This window comes from Triturus cristatus, chromosome 1_2 (genome assembly GCF_964204655.1).
Source record: "Triturus cristatus chromosome 1_2, aTriCri1.1, whole genome shotgun sequence".
Classification (NCBI taxonomy): domain Eukaryota; kingdom Metazoa; phylum Chordata; class Amphibia; order Caudata; family Salamandridae; genus Triturus; species Triturus cristatus.
Genome location: NC_140580.1, coordinates 824,435,357 through 824,448,125, shown reverse-complemented (window position 1 = coordinate 824,448,125; position 12,769 = coordinate 824,435,357).

Below are 12,769 nucleotides of genomic sequence, written 5' to 3'. Positions count from 1 at the left end.
AGAAAGTAAAATGTCTACAGACTTCAAAGGGAAACCTTTTAGAAGCTTCTCCCACTTCAAAGGAAGGCCCCGGATATAAATATTGGGCCCTAGACACCAACTCTTCAGTACACCTGTGGAAACTCTGACAGGAAGGACTGCTGTACTGCTAAAAGGACTACCACTCTGCTGGACTGCTGTCCTTGAGGACTGCTGCCTGATCTTGGGGGAGGGCAAATTTGTTTGTGAATGAAAAGAAGTGAATGTTTTTGACAATAACTGGGTCCACATTTAAACATAATCCATATGTTTATAAACATAGAGGGCTGATTTAGTGTTTGGCAGAGAGGGAACTCCTACGCAACAGGGTCCCTGCTCAGTGTGCTACAGGATTCAAGCTATACCTCACTTACGAGAGCTAATGAAGCCAAAAAACTCTGCATTTGCTTGCGTTCCTTCTTAGTGTGGGAAGCATTCCTGGCAATTTGGGATTCACTTTTCCCATGAGCAGCAGGGTCAGTATTATTTGTATAAGGCAGGCCTCTGTCTAAAGTGGCACAGTAGGTGAGAAAAACAATGGGTTGGAATGCTACACAGAGGGATTGTCGGTGCTTTAGACTATTTGCACTAAAGCAAAAGGTTTCTACCTATTCACTCTGTCAAATGCTGACACTAGGTCCTTGAAGGTAAGATGTAACATGCCTCCCTTAATTACTGTGTATTTCTCTATGATCAATTGCAAGTTAAGGCATTGGTCGAGAGTGCCCTTCCCTGGCCTGAACCCATTCTGTAAATTCGAGAAGACTTCATTTTTTGTCCAGCCAGGCAGTTAACCTTGAGAGGATCACTGTCTCCATGACTCTGACCACAGAATCTATTAAAGATTTGGGCATATAACACCTGAAGTCCTTTCTTACTGCCTTCTTAAAGACCTCAGACTGGAGTAGTTGGCACCATGCTTCCTTTCCGATTTCCTATTTTCGTTTTAATAGGGCTTGTTTATATCTCTTTCTGCCTTGGATGACCTCTCCCATATCTCTAGGACTTTTTTCAAAGCTAAAAAGAGATTATGATGTGCATTCATTCAATTTTGATCAAACCACCTCTCTACCATTTGCTTGGGGTTGCCTTTAGACTTCCTCAGATTTGTAGCAACATACCCACAAATCCGTTCATAGGCACACAAAATGAAGGCCCAGACCTGAGCTTCCCTCTAGACAAAGGCCAATATCCTGACCACAGTTAATATGCAGATAATATAAAAAAAGAGTCTACTGGGACCTTGCTCCATTTTAATCTGCGTGCTTGGTCCTAGGTTGTTCTGTTGCTGTTCTTAGGGCCTTTCTTCTTATCCTGGAAACTAAACTTCCCTCTGGTGGATAAAAAAACACTAGGGGTAGCACTTTAATGCCTGTATTTGAGGGGCACACACAGGCCATCTAATGTAGTAACAATCCTTCTACATCTGGTTCATTGAGCTGTGCAGGGACAGAATATCGAATCAAAAATATCAATTTACACAAATATTGAGTTAAAAATATAATGAGTCAGAAATAGCAACAGACAAATTCTCGTGGTCAAGAATATCGAATTTCGGTAGGTAATATCAATGTTAAAAATATCGAAGTGTAAAATATAATTTGCAAAAATAAAGTTGTTAAAAATATTGATTTTATAATTAATATTAGGTATTTTAGTATATATTTTATATGTATGCGATATATGTTTTTTTGCATAAGATTTGTTTGTATTTTTAATTTATGTGTTACATTTTTAGTAGTTATTAAGAGAACGTTTTTGATTTTTGCGTTTTTAATTCCGTAGTGGGTTATGGGTTTATAGGGGAATAGGATGGGTAGTAATTTAGTTATATAAAATTAATTGATTATTTTTAGTAGTTATTAATATTTTTTTTTTATTTTGCGTTTTTAGTTCCGTTGCGGGTTGTGGATTTATAGGGGAATGGGGTGGGAAGTAATTTAATTATATTAAGGTGCCGATTCCGATCCTGTAAAATCCGGGTATGAATGGTCGTACGGAGCATATTCTCCGTACGACTCGTACCCGGGAAATCCTCCTTACAACCAGCAAGTACAAATCGTACAGAAATACCATTTCCGTACGATTGGTAAAAATCTACGTGCGGCTAAAAAATACCCCCAATTCTGATCCGGAACATCTCGTACGTGACGTCCGGACGGAGTCAGGCAGTGTTTTACGGACCAGCAAGTACAATTCGTGCCTACGTCACTCCGCACGGCTCATTTTTTACGGCAGCCAAAAACTCCCGGGAAATTGAGGACGACGCGAAGAAGGAGCACCGGTACGCGACGGACAGCCATGGACCCCATCCTACGTGTCATCCCGGCCCTCCTAGCCTACGACCTGGTGCACCGAAACCGCCGCGCACGCCACAGAAGGTCAGAACAACACCCAGGGGCAAAGGGGGGGCGAGGGGCAGGAAACATAACCTCTACCTAATTTAAAAAATACCATATTCTGTCCATACATCACCTCCAGGGTCTGGTCACTTCAGGGGGCATGTCCACCAATCCCTGCGTCCCGCTACAACGGCAGTGGGTGTGTACGCGTACCCGTCACCACTACAATGGTGGTACGGGCTGTACCCATGCCCTCAGAGCGTGGGTACGGCCCGTACCACCATTGTAGTGGTGATGTAGGGGTACGCGCCGTACCCACGCCCTCAGAGCGTGGGTACAGCCCATACCATGCATACCCCTACATCACCACTACAATGGTGGTACGGGCCATACCCACGCTCTGAGGGCATGGGTATGGCCCGTACCACCAATGTAGTGGTGATGTAGGGGTACGCGCCGTACCCACGCCCTCAGAGTGTGGGTACGGCCCGTACCACACCTACCCCTACATCACCACTACAATGGTGGTACGGGCCGTACCCACGCTCTGAGGGTGTGGGTACGGCGCGTACCACCATTGTAGTGGTGATGTAGGGGTACGTGCCGTACCCACGCCCTCAGAGCGTGGGTATGGCCCGTACCACCATTGTAGTGGTGATATATGGGTACGCGTGGTACAGGCCGTACCCACGCTCTGAGGGCATGGATACGGCCCGTACCACCATTGTAGTGGTGATGTAGGGGTACGCGCCGTACCCACGCCCTCAGAGCGTGGGTACAGCCCGTACCACGCGTACCCCTACATCACCACTACAATGGTGGTACGGGCCGTACCCACGCTATGAGGGCGTGGGTATGGCCCGTACCACCATTGTAGTGGTGATGTAGGGGTACTCGTGGTACGGGCCGTACCCACGCTCTGAGGGCGTGGGTACGGCGCGTACCACCATTGTAGTGGTGAGGTAGGGGTACGCGTGGTACGGACTGTACCCAACCTATGAATGCGGGGGTACGGACTGCATCACCCGTACCCCTAGGGCACCAGTACATCTGTGATACAAGGCGTACACATGCCACAAATGTTGGCTTAGGGCTTGGTGCAGCATATAACCAGTATATTGGGGTGTGTTCATGGCCAGGACAGCAGTGTACTGCGTCAAGGGTGCGGGCCTAGGATCCCCCAGCAGTGGACAAAGACATGTGAGGCGTGGGTGCAGAGGAATACCAGCAGTGGACAGAGACATGTAAGGGGTGGGTGCAGAGGAATACCAGCAGTGGACAGAGACATGGGGGTGGGTGCCTATCACTCCCAGCAGTGGACACAGACATGTGAGGGGTGGGTGCAGAGGAATACCAGCAGTGGACAGAGACACGTGAGGGGTGGGTGCAGAGGAATACCAGCAGTGGACAGAGACATGGGGGTGGGTGCCTATCACTCCCAGCAGTGGACGGAGACATGTGAGGGGTGGGTGCAGAGGACTCCCAGCAGTGGACAGAGACATGGGGGTGGGTGCCTATCACTCCCAGCAGTGGACAGAGACATGGGGGTGGGTGCCTATCACTCCCAGCAGTGGACAGAGTCATGTGAGGGGTGGGTGCAGAGGAATACGAGCAGTGGACAGAGACATGTGAGGGGTGGGTGCAGAGGACTCCCAGCAGTGGACAGAGACATGAGGGTGGGTGCCTATCACTCCCAGCAGTGGACAGAGACATGTGAGGGGTGGGTGTAGAGGACTCCCAGCAGTCGACAGAGACATGGGGGTGGGTGCCTATCACTCCCAGCAGTGGACAGAGACATGTGAGGGGTGAGTGCAGAGGAATACCAGCAGTGGACAGAGACATGTGAGGGGTGGGTGCAGAGGAATACCAGCAGTGGACTGAGACATGGGGGTGGGTGCCTATCACTCCCAGCAGTGGACAGAGACATGTGAGGGGTGGGTGCAGAGGAATACCAGCAGTGGACAGAGACATGTGAGGGGTGGGTGCAGAGGACTCCCAGCAGTGGACAGAGACATGGGGGTGGGTGCCTATCACTCCCAGCAGTGGACAGAGACATGTGAGGGGTGGGTGCATATCACTCCCAGCAGTGGACAGAGACATGTGAGGGGTGGGTGCAGAGGACTCTCAGCAGTGGACAGAGACATGGGGGTGGGTGCCTATCACTCCCAGCAGTGGACAGAGACATGTGAGGGGTGGGTGCAGAGGACTCCCAGCAGTGGACAGAGACATGGGGGTGGGTGCCTATCACTCCCAGCAGTGGACAGAGACATGTGAGGGGTGGGTGCCTATCACTCCCAGCAGTGGACAGAGACATGTGAGGGGTGGGTGCAGAGGAATACCAGCAGTGGACAGAGACATGTGAGGGGTGGGTGCAGAGGACTCCCAGCAGTGGACAGAGACATGGGGGTGGGTGCCTATCACTCCCAGCAGTGGACAGAGACATGTGAGGGGTGGGTGCATATCATTCCCAGCAGTGGACAGAGACATGTGAGGTGTGGGTGCAGAGGACTCCCAGCAGTGGACAGAGACATGGGGTGGGTGCCTATCACTCCCAGCAGTGGACAGAGACATGTGAGGTGTGGGTGCAGAGGACTCCCAGCAGTGGACAGAGACATGGGGGTGGGTGCCTATTACTCCCAGCAGTGGACAGAGACATGTGAGGGGTGGGTGCCTATCACTCCCAGCAGTGAACAGAGACATGTGAGGGGTGGGTGGAGAGGAATACCAGCAGTGGACAGAGACATGTGAGGGGTGGGTGCAGAAGACTCCCAGCAGTGGACAGAGACATGGGGGTGGGTGCCTATCACTCCCAGCAGTGGACAGAGACATGTGAGGGGTGGGTACCTATCACTCCCAGCAGTGGACAGAGACATGTGAGGGGTGGGTGCAGAGGACTCCCAGCAGTGGACAGAGACATGGGGTGGGTGCCTATCACTCCCAGCAGTGGACAGAGACATGTGAGGGGTGGGTGCAGAGGACTCCCAGCAGTGGACAGAGACATGGGGGTGGGTGCCTATCACTCCCAGCAGTGGACAGAGACATGTGAGGGGTGGGTGCCTATCACTCCCGGCAGTGGACAGAGACATGTGGGGGGTGGGTGCAGAGGACTCCTAGCAGTGGACAGAGACATGTGAGGGGTGGGTGCAGAAGAATACCAGCAGTGGACAGAGACATGTGAGGGGTGGGTGCAGAGGACTCCCAGCAGTGGACAGAGACATGTGAGGGGTGGGTGCAGAGGACTCCCAGCAGTGGACAGAGACATGGGGGTGTGTACATCATTAGCAGATGACCACAACTCCATGGGTGTATGTACGCATCCCTAATTTTTGACTATGTTGATAATGCCATAACAACACATCACTGACAGCAGTGTCCCACTCCCATGAGGATGGATGTCTTTCCCCCACTGCATGACACACCACATGTGGGTGTGAGGACAAATGACACATGCATACCCACCCCTGGTGGATGCAGCACAATACACACACAGAGATCATGCCACAAGACTGTATAGTCATTTCAATGCCTACTAAACTAAGAGAGCCAAAGGGAACACACACTGGCACGCACATCCCAGGACTGATAGGATTGTACAGGTGCTGGGACAGCCACCAAGATGTTGTCTCTCATGGAAGGAATAGGGTGGAGTTCCCACAGATACAATGCCCACAATTGTCAGTCAGGTGCCCAAATACCCTGCAGAACAAGTACCATATGTGTGCTAGGCTGGGATTACACACATGCATAGTGCGGAAAAGGGAGAATTTCTCCATGAAGGTATGGCAACATACTCAATACACAAGTACAGTGACTAGCAAGGATGGCACAGACGATGCATCCGGAGACATTGCTGAGCAGGCATGGCCATAGTTGAAGGGATCCGTCACCAACAAAGGGAATGTATACACAGGTCCGCACAACAATTGTGCAACTCTCTGCAGGGAAGATGTCATGTGCCACGGAGGAAGGGACACTCCTTGGGACAATGTCTCCAAACACAAATAGCACACACGACCAAAGATTCTTTGCAGAGACCTTGTGATGGCACGCAGATACCATGGTCCACCCCATGAGCATCAGACTACCACATTTCCCTGAAACATAACACGTTACCACAACCCCAACTCCTGGAGAATCAGCACCAACATCAATACCTGAAATGCAATAGTGTTCAAAGTAAAAATAAAATGCTTTATTCAGCATTCAACGAAAAATAATTAAAGGACACTATTTACAAAGGCCAATGGCCAGTCCTTGGGGGGGACACATGGCCACGCGTCTCCCCTAGCTTGCCTGCACATTAGAACCCTCAGGTTTGTCGACTGGGGGGCATCATGTGGGGAAGGACCAGGCACCGCAGGGACAGGAGGGGGAAGGGTAGGTGTGGTGGGTGCAGGGCTGGACGCCTCCACCACAGGGGTTGGGGCAGCGCCAAAGGTGGAGGTGAGCTCCGCGCTGCACACTTCTGCCAGGGCGTCCAGAGTATCTCCTGCACCCAAAGAAACCACAGGCACAAAGGAGGGGGGGGTCGGAGGGATGGGGTGCAGCGCTACTGGTGGAGGGGGTAAACAGGGGGGGACTCAACTCCCCTACCCGTGGAGTGCCTTGCCCGTTTGCGGGCTGGTGAGCCAGTGGGGCTGAGGCCCAGCACAGCCAAGTAGCTCTCTTTGTCAGACTGTGTGTCAGGGGAGCCGAGGGGAGTGCCTTTGGAGGGACTGGGTAGTGAGGCATGCAGACTCAGTCTGTGGCTGCGTGTATGCCTGTGTGCCCCAGACCCAGTGGGTGTGGCTTTATCCACCTGAGTGTGCGTGCCAGGAGGTGTGCGCCTGCCCTTACGTGTTTGTGTGCTGCCTGTGTCTGGTGGGGTGCGTGCTTGGGAATGTCTGGGTGTGCATGGGACAGGCATGGGAGTGGGAAGTGTGGATGGTGCAGGGGTAGGGGGGGACGAAGCGCTGCAGGAGACTCACTGCTGCCGTCAGTGAAGAGTCCATGGACCTCAGCAACATTCGTTGGTCAGACATCGCTGCTGACATGCCCTCCATGAACGACACCATCTGTGTCAGCAGTCTGGTGTGGCCATGGAGGACATTCAGCATCGATGTCTGGCCAACCTACAACTGCCGCTGAATGTCCACAAACTCTGCAGTGAGGGCAGCAGGGGGGACAGGGGAAGGGGGTGCGGTGTCTGGCACAAAGGAGACACAGTGGTACCCTGCACGGACAGAAGGGACCGGAGCAACTGGGAGGGCGGTGATGGGAATGGAGGGGGCGGTGACAGATGTTGTGCTGCTGCCAGGTGTTGTAGCACCTCCGCCCCCTCGAGGAGTTCAGCCTCAGACCCGTCAGCGTCGTAGTCGGTGTCGCCACCAGACAGGTCCTCCGCCTGACTCCCCTCGCCCTCCGTGCCACTTGCTCCCGCAGACTCGCCAGCAGTGGTGGCACCGGTGCTGGATCCCTCCTCCAGGTCCATGCAGGTGTCTCCCTCGGTGTCCTCCGATGATGCTGTGGGCAACGTGAAGATACAGAAAATAATCAGTCACCTGTATACATCTGACCCCTGAGTCCAAACAAAATATGTCACAGTGCATATCAGGAAATGCATCATGAGTAACATCTAGAATACTCCGCACATATGTAAGCCCTGCACTCCCCAGTTCGTTGACCCACCATGCCACTTGGAAACCAGGAAAATTAGGACACAACAGCAAATAACTTGATATCGAATTAAACTGAGAAGCTAGTGTCTGGGAACAGTTGAGCACAGCAAGACTATGAAGGCATGCCACCTCACGTTCACTGTGAACGAAACAGTATTGGTGCAGCCAAGGCCAAATAACAGACCTCAATGCTGAAGGTGTCCCCACACTCAGAGACCTGTGAGTACTTTGGAAACTAAATACATTGTGATCCCTTGGAAATAACAACACTTTACACAATCTCCATGTTTAGAATGTGTGAATGTGCCACTTTGTGAACAGAACACACATGTGCCTGTATAAAATAAGTCACACAATGAGGTGCACACAAAACTACATTCACACAGTCATTGTATGAGCTGCCAGCCTTATTCATATAAGCCAGACAATTATCACACACAGGTCAGACCTGGCAAGGAGACATAAGGTTTGGACATGTAGGCCTTGCCCGCACAAACCCCCCATACCTGAGACAATGTTATAGAGACAGATCAAGAAGTGACATCTCTTAATCTGGGTTTACTAAAATGTGCATCAAGATCTCCTAAATGTACTCCACATCACCTCGTGAGGCTGCCAACACATATTTGTGACAAACAACCATCAACAGATAGTTGTACATAGACACACAGGCACTGCCCAGTGTGAGGATGCACAGGCCAAATGGGTTCACCCTGTACAGTGGACATATGTAGCACACTTTACATAAATACAAATGAGGCCAGGGTACAATGCCACAGAGGCCAACCTATGCTGAACACACAGAGACTGGGCACAGTGTTGGATGACACACATGATTCCGAGGCAAGGGTGTCTTAGGGGACTGTAGTGGGCACACTGCTCCATGGTCCTGGAATGATCTGACTGTAACATGACCAACCGTCCCGGCACTATGCATATCTCCCACTCATGCACATCATGTCTGAGGCCACAACATCGGTCATGCATGCTGCAAGTCTGTTAATTTGAATCCTCACACTCCTATGTTGAGACTCAGCATCAGTGCCAACAAATATGGACCCCCAAATGACTGAACAGGACAGGGCACAGGCAAGGTACCAACACATGTCACAGACCACCCCCACACATGATGCAGAAAGCAATGTGCACGTGGATTAACTAGCAGTCTAGATTACCATGTGCAATAGTGTTTACACACAGACCAGGGAACACATGTCAAGGAGGGGAAGAGAGAAAGAACAGCACCGGTTGACTTGGGGGAAAAGGATATGCACTGCACATATAAACCCTGGCAGTGTATCCAGGCGACTGAGCACTTCTAAAAGCTGGTGACACACAACAAACACACATGTACCTACCCCCTTCCTGCTGCTGCATCTCCTGTAACTGCCTATCCATGTCAGGGAAGACCACCGCCAGGACACGCTTCATCTGGTGGGTCAGGCGTCGGCGCCCGCCAGCAGGACCCGGGTGATCCTCCGGGTCCAGCACCGGATTTCCTGCCACCGTTTTCTCACTTGTGCTAGGCGCCGACTGCGACCCTTAACCGATCTCACGGCCCTGACGGCCTGCTTCCATATCTCCCCCTTGGCGTAGGCAGTTACCTGTGAGGATGACAAAGTTAGACAACATCACTACACCTGCTCCATGTCAAAGAGACACACATTTGAACATCTTTGAAATGTTGAACAGGGCATAGGATGCTGCCAAGGAATTGCATCTTAGTCATATGGACATTGGCCTCTGTGGAAGCCCCAATGCACTACATGGCATGCAAAGTACACAGGTGGCATGAGGGGTGCGACACACTCCATGAACATGGCACACACTGTGCATCACAAGAGACACCAGGCTGATGGACAGCACCTCCAAGCAGTTACATGCCCCAGGCCACTGACGCAACCTCAGCAGAGTACACAGACACACACAGGCACAGATCAATCACATGCCATTGGCAACAGCAGATACAAACCTCACTCTGCACATGTGCCACTTGCCTGTGGGGGGTGACAGGTGTGGGGCTAGCTCACAAGTCAGACACACAGCACAGCTTACTTCTCACATAAGATGGGTAGAGCTGTTGCCTCCTCCATGCAGCTGTGGTGCCATGCAGCTGTGGTGCAACACTTCACATAGACACTCACCAGCATGACAAGGAACATTCACACACATCAATGTCCAGGGGGCGTACACATCACTTGGACACTCTCACCACAGCTCCACTCAACTCAGACACATCTGTGGTAACAGTCACCTGTCACACCAGGGGGACCACTGAATCACCTCAGGACAATAGATAAAATATGCCACAAAGGATTAGCCAGGCTGAATGTGTCATGCACTATGCAGTGAATGTCACAGTAAGCACAATGCAAGTGAGGAGTGCACACATGAACTACATCATGCTCTGCGTGGGAGACATAAGCCATTCCCCCTGTGACCTGTGCGTCTAGCTTGCCGTCAGCTGTCTGTATGAGATGACATCCTTTAAATGCAGATATGTGGATGTATGTCACTCCTGTGATGTCTATGGCTGTTCACTTACACTGGCCCACAGGTCGTTTCAGGGCATGTCATGTAGACTTGCCAATCAACGGTTGTATCTGGCTTTCCGTAGGAGTATCACCTGGCTGGCATACGTCTCCTGGATGTATTGCACAGACCAGACTCTGTATTAAGCAGATGTGTAGTAGCAGTTGAGCATGTGCTCACTTCATTGACATTGATGTTGTTATGTTCTCACTCTTCGTTATTCATTCCAATTTTCTGCAGGGCACCGCCTCTCCCCCGACCAATGCCAGACTTGGTTGCCATGAGGGAACGTGACTGCATAAGACGTTACCGATTCTCTCAACAGTTGATTGAGGACTTGACCGCCAGGCTGGCACCACACCTCCAACCGCGACACAGGTATTCTACAACGCTGACCCCCAAGATGAAGGTGATGGCAGCCCTACATTTTTTTGCCACTGGTACGTTTCAATTCAACATAGCTGCTGTCGGTGGCATGTCTCAGACGATGTTCAGCCGTGTCCTGCATGATGTTTTAGAAGCCATGTTGGAGTACCTGGATGAATTCATCCATTTTCCGACTACTGAGCAGTTGACAGGTGTCAAGGGGGATTTCTATGCCCTGGGAGGGATGCCCCATGTAATTGGGTCCATTGATGGGACACATGTGGCTTTGGTACCACCACAGGCACAGGAGGTAGCCTATCGCAACCATAAACATTACCACTCTATTAATGCCCTTGTGGTGTGTCTTGCTAACATGCTGATTTCCCATGTCTGTGCACGTTTTCCAGGGTCAGCACACGATGCCTACATCATGAGGCGTAGCAGGGTGCCAGAAATGATGCTGCGGCTGCACAACGAACGAGCATGTCTTGTTGGTGGGTATACTCTGTTTGTCCTGTGTATTGCGGTATCTTTGTATCTTACAGCATCTCCGGACCCACTTCTTCACATGATATTTCCATGTAGGGGACTCTGGCTATCCCAACATGCCATGGTTGATGATGCCTCTCCGCAACCCAAGATCAGCTGCAGATCACCGTTATAATAATGCACACGGGCAGACCAGGCGAGTTGAGAGGACGTTTGGCCTCCTGAAGAGCCGATTCCGGTGCCTTCACAAGACAGGCAGGTCCCTCCCATATGCACCGGCAAAGGTCTGCAACATCTTCCTCATGTGCGGCATGCTGCACAACATGGCAGTGGAGAAGGCAGTGCCACTCATTCTGGATCCGGATGAGCTGGAACATCCACCCGTGGAGGATGAAGGGCTTGGTCACGAGGCAAGTGAGGAGGAGGAGGAGGAGGAGGACATCCGGAGTCAGCTCATACACAACTTCTTCTCATGATGGTGAGTCCCTGGTTCTGAGTGTGCACGCTTGGAGCCTTGTGTGGCAGGTGTTGCAATGTGTGTGTCCAGCTGACTGTATGCTAAGTGACTTAGAGGTGTGTTCTGATGTATCACTCGAGTGATGATGTCATTCCACACATTTTAGCAGAGACACTAAATTTTACATTAGCATGGTGACAACATTATTCATGGAGAGTAAATGACCATGCATGCGGATAACAATATTTTCGCTGTCTCCTTGTGTGTCTGTCATCCCCAGGGTCTTGCGCATATTTCTGCTCCTGTCATCGTTGGCCTCCTGATATTCCTCATGAGTATTGCAACGTGTGCTAAATCAGCGTTCCATGCACGGACATGTTGAAAAGACATTTTGGGTAAGGATTGCAGCAAGGCATTTTGGGGGTGTTACGTGTTTTAAATGTGTGGGGACTGCTCCTGTGCATGTTGTGTTACCATGCATACATGTCGACTCACCATGGGGCACATGAAATGTAGCATGACTCTCATGAATTGATAGTCACCCTTCGTGACAGTCATCTGTAATGGTTTGTGGATTCTGAGGAAGGCATCAATGTGTGTAAACCTTCACTCAGACACATACAGGATGCTACAGGTGGACATAGTGTGGGACATCCCCATAGGAGGCTCACTGGGGAATTGCAGCCTCTCCGTGTGCAGCAGGGGGTGTTTGGGCCACCTCCTTCACTTGTGTGCCAGTTCATTTGGATTTACAACATTTGTGTTGTGAAGGGGGTGTCCAGTGTAGGTCCCACATGTTCAACCAAATGACCTGTGAGTCTGTTCATATTGATGCATTTCCCTTAGTGTGAGCCTGAGTAATAAAGGTGTTCCTCACACTCCAAGGTGCCGCATCTCTGTCAATGCAG